Below are 5,389 nucleotides of genomic sequence, written 5' to 3'. Positions count from 1 at the left end.
GCCTCCATCTGAGAGTCACTGCTCTGAGCTTGTTCAAAACATGTTTGTTAAGTTCCAATTCTGTGCCAGATTCCAGTGGGAGAACCAAGGAGGGGCAGATACAAAGATGAATGAGAAGACCTTTGTCCCTTAAAATTTAAAGTCTAAAAGGGGAGAAAGGATGCAAATGTAAATGAATATTACCCTTCCCTTTACTTTCTCCAAATGAGAAAGTACCACAAATGTCTTTAGCCCTTAGGAAACACAGAAGGTCCATGCCTTTCCCAGACTAAATCATATACAAAAATGTACATTTAAGAAAAACTTTTTAAAACTCTAGTTTTGTAAACATTTGATTTTGCCTTTTTATTTTTTGTCTTAAACTATCTGATCAAGGCTTGCTTGCAACATATTTCTAATTTTCTAACAGTAGTCAGCCCTAAAAATGACATCGGGTACAAGCTCTTTATATTCTCACCCTGGTTGTTAACTTGCAGTGAAGATCCTTCGGAGTTTAAACAGCCATCTAACTCAAAATGGGAATTATGAACAGCCAATTACCCTTGATTGCCAAAAAGGTCTGGGACTCCTGTGATGAACAGCTTCTCCTCTCTTACTGTGACAATCAAATGGACAGAACCTTTCAGCTGGAGACAGAAATGGTTTTGTGTGTTAAATGTACCTGCAGAGTCATAGCAGGTAAGATGCTGACTGGGAGGAAACAGGGCAATTGCGAACAGGCAAGGTGGCCTTCAGTACAGGCAGAGGTGGGAGATGTGATGTCGGAATGACAACTAGAGAAATGACTCGAATTCAGTCGAAGAGCTAAGGAGGCAGCAGTGGGTTTCGAAGAGACATATTGACAGTGAGGCAGTTTGGATACTTTGGAAAGAGATTGATCTCAGAGCCTGTGGGAGTCAAGGATGCCAGGCAGTACCTGGTCTGGAGTGTCAGGCATTCCCTCATCTGAGTTTTGTCTGGATTCTAGTCCCGACTCTACTCAGTCACACTGATAGTCACAGCAATTTTCCAGACCCCAGTGTACTCAGCTGCTTAATAGATGGTTAGGTCAGACCAGTGGTTCTCAGCCTTTACCACAAATTAGAATCACCCAGGGAGTTTCCAAAATCTTCTGCCTCCTGGGCTCCATTTCCAGACATTCTGATGTAATTGGGGTGGGGCAGGGCACAGGTGTGGGTATAACTTCAACAATTGTATTCAGATATAGTTCATATGACAAAAAAACTCACCCTTTGAAAGTGTACAATTCAATGCATTTTAGGATATGCACAGAGTTGTATAATCTTCACCTCTATGTAATTTTAGAACATTTTTTTCATCCCAAAAAGAAACCCATGTGCCTATTAGCAATCACTCTCTGTTTCCCCTTCCACTAAGCCCTAGGCAACTACTAATCTACTTTGTCTCCATAGATTGGCCTATTCTAGACATTTCCTAAATAGAATCATATAATACGTGGTCCTTTGTGACTGGCTTCTTTCCCTTAGCGTAATGGTTTCAAGGTTTCACATGTTGTAGCCTGTATCAGTACTTTATTCCTTTTTTATGGCCCAATAATATTTCATTGTATGGATATACCATATGTTAAGCATGGATAGATTTTTAAATTACTTTAAAAAATTTATTTTTTAGAGCAGTTTTAGGTTCACAGCAAAATTGAGAGGAAGGTACAGAGATTTCCTGTATCCCCTGGCCCCTACACGTCCATAGCCTCCCCCACTATTCACAACCCCCATCAGGTTGTATATTTGTTACAAGTGATGGGCCAATAGTGACATGTCATAATCACCCAAAGTCTGTGGTTTACCTTATGGTTCACTCTTGGTGTTGTACGTTCTATGGGCTTGGACAAATATGTAATGACATGAATCCATAATTCTAGTGTCATACAGATTAGCTTCACCCTAAAAATTGTTCTGTGCTCCACCTATTCATCCTTACCTCCCCTTGAATTCCTGGCAACCACTGATCTTTTCGCTCTGTCCATAGTTCTGCCTTTTCTAGAATATCGTATGGATGGTTTTAAAGTTCTAATGTTCAGCCATGATTAATAACCAGTAGCTGGTCGTTAAGACCCTGTGAACTCCACAGTGCTTGTGGGTAGGACAGGAAAGCCAACCAGAGCGTCTGTCTGGAAAAGCGTCTCCAGCATTACCGTATCTGTGTCCTCATTTACTGCTGAGAAGGGAGCTTATACTTCCATTTTGTGCCCCGTTTTGCAGTGAGGTTGTCTGTTATGCCCGGGGAGTTGCAGGTTGTGAGGCTGTGGATGAGGAACAACATGCAAGGGCCCAGGCTGAAGACATCCCAGTTCAGTGTCTTTGGTGAGGAGCCAGAAAGTCACAAGTCCTGAAAAAAAGGTACTTCTAACACCTGAAGATGATTCCATGGAGTTTAAGAGGCTCCCCTGTTGTGTAAAACACAGACTTAGTTGTGAAGACATCTGAATAAATTCACTGGCTGAGCACATTCACAGCTGTGCTGAAGTCCTCTCCTGGAGCCTTTGGCCCTTTGGCCTGTTGTCCATTCAGCAGAAGACCCCAACTGGGCTTTTACCAGTTAGAGGGGTTGGCGACAAGTCACTGAAATTGCCATTCACCGGGTCAGAAAAGATGGCTGCATCTGTTCCCATCTTGGTTGGACTTTTACTGTAGCCAGAGGTGTTTCAGCAACTTCAGACCATTAATGGGAAGTGGGTTAATACTTCTGTCTCTGCTTTTTATTTTTTAACCTGGGAAGAAACTCAGTGACTTCCAGCACTGTCACAAAGCAAGATGAAGACACATGAAGGCACAAAATTCACCAAGGGGGCCATGAAGGCCTCTCCCATTGTCCTGGGGTTACTGCCTCCTGCTTTTCACTCAGCCCCACTAGCCTCCCCTCCAATCAGCAGTCCCTGTGATCTTCGTAAAATATAAATCAGAGAATGTTTCTTCCTCTTCTGGGTTTAATAACCCCTCAATGGCTTTCCTATACTTAGGATGAAATCTGAGACAATTAACCCTGCTGGACAACCCTTGGGAATCTGGTCCCTGCACTTGCTTTTCTCTCTTTTTTCCCACCAATTTATACACAACTTTCTGTCTCTATGTCAATGTCTTTCCCTCAGAGACACCTTCTCTTTCCCCTTCACCCACTGTCTAAATTAAACCCCATTTTTATTTCTTCTCATGGCAGCCTTTGATGGCTTTGCACAGCTCCCCACCCTTTGTGATTCTGTGTTTCTTGTGTTAGACAGTCTTCCCCCCACTGGTTGGCGAGTTCCATGTTGGATTTGTTCTTACTCTGTTCTCCTGCGCAGGGCCTGGCTGTGATTTCAAACTCAAAATCCTTGTTGCAGAAGGGGTTGAATGCATTAATGCATGGAGGGATTCCTAGGAATCCTGAGTCCTGGAGGTGGGTGCTATTCAGGGCTGCGAGCACTTGGGAGAGCCAGGAAGGTTATAAGAAAAGGAGAGAAGTGAGGCCCAGAGATATGTTAGTTACCTACAAACAGTGATAGAAACAGGAGGCCAACACTGAGTGGGTGTTTAGGACCAGGAAACAAAGGGTCGGACACCAAACAGGTTGTCAAGAGAACAAGTCACACAACCAAGGCAGCTCCTGTAGTTAGGGCAGGAAAGGTGTGTCAGGGAGAAGGTAGGAGAAAGTGTGTCTGCGAGGAGTTTAGGGCAGCTCCACAGGCCTCAGGACACAGCTCTGTCACCTGGGGAGCTGAGTGAAAGGTCAGAGGGAGCCTTGTGGATATTACTGCCATTGGAGTCATAGGAGACATTCCTCTGAAAGATTTATGTTCTGGCATTCCAAGGATCTACCTCATCTGTAGGTAATTTGAAGCACTGAGGATGGTCAGAGGCCATAGGAGCCCAGGAGCCACAAATTGGCACCCAGTGCAGAGGGGACTGGGGAACATACGGGTAACCTGCTCTTAAAGTCTTCTCAGGGGCCAATAGTGTGGCCGTGGTCTGGCTCCTCTGTATCTGGATGGTGGAGGCAGCCTGATGTATTGGAAGGCCCCTGCTAGAGATATCTGCCAGGTGCATGGGTGGGGTGGGCATGGCGCGGAACCCCCACAGGGCCTGGGAGAGTCAGGGAGAGGCCTCAGAGGAGGCTGGGCTTGGCTGATGCCTGAGGACTGATTTGTCAGGAGCAGAGCTGGACCCAGGTGAGTGGGCGCTCTGAGTTGCCCGGACAGAGCAGCTGAGGCTCCTCCCACACTTTCTCCCAGGACGACGGGCTACACCGGGGCCCATCCCATGGGAGAGAGAGGCCCTCCTTTACCCCGACTCCCCACCTCCCTTACCCCACAGGGGGTCTGCGATTTTCCCAGACAGCCCCTCTAAATAGCCAGCATCCAAGGCTGGCTGCCTGGTCCCAGCAAGCCAGTGCAGAAAGGACACCATGGAACCTCCTCTGAGCCCTGATGCATGGAGGCCCAGGAGGGACCCACCTTGCACAACAGGGGCAAGGTGGGTAGAGCATTCCAGGCAGAAAAGTGCACGTGCAAAGGCAAAAGCGAGAGGTGGGGTCTGATGGGGCCACGGTGCCCATTGTTCGGGGGGATGTTTAGAATTATGGACAAAAAGACTTCAGTACCATTGAGGGTCTCTATGGAGAGGGAGGGAGGGAGGGAAGAGGCATATGGTCATGTTCCTGCGTGCAAAATCTTCATTTCTTCAAATAGCCCCTTCAGCTAGCTAGTGGGATTCTCATTTTGAAAGATGAGGAAATATTCGAAGAAGGTGAACATCTTGATCGAGCTCACACAGCCAGTAAGTTGCAGAGCCAGGACTCAAGCTTATTTGCCCGACCTGGGCAACTCTGTTCTCTTTCCTTGGCCCTCTGTCACCAGAGAAGGACATCATGGAAAACAGGTGCAATGAGAACATAGCATCACTTCTGTGATGTCTTTGTCAAAGATGAATAAACTGAACCCACTCATAAGGAAATGTTGGACAAACCCACATTGAGGGACATCCTACAAAGCAATCTTTGAAAGTGTCAAGGTCATGGAAGTCAAGGAAAGACCGAGGAACTTTCCAGACTGAAGGAGGCTAAAGCCACCTGACCAATATATGCAACTCAGGATTCTGAATAGGATCCTTTGCTATAAAGAATGTTACTAGGACAACTGGCGAAACTTGGATGAAGTCTGAGGATGGGTTAGTACAGACATAACAATGTCAATTTCCTGATTTGGTTTTTTTTTTTTAATTGAGGTTATATAGGAGAATGTCCTCATTTTGGGGCAATAGACACTAATATGTTTGGGGAAGATGGTGCTCTAGGTGGGCAAATTACTCTTAATTGGTTTGGGAAAATGTTTTTTGTATTGTGTTTGTATCTTAGTCAGTTTGGGCTGCTTTACCAGGATACTACAAACTGGGCA

This window comes from Camelus ferus, chromosome 23, assembly GCF_009834535.1.
Source record: "Camelus ferus isolate YT-003-E chromosome 23, BCGSAC_Cfer_1.0, whole genome shotgun sequence".
NCBI classification, from domain to species: Eukaryota; Metazoa; Chordata; class Mammalia; order Artiodactyla; family Camelidae; genus Camelus; species Camelus ferus.
Note: the sequence above shows the minus strand (reverse complement) of the source record.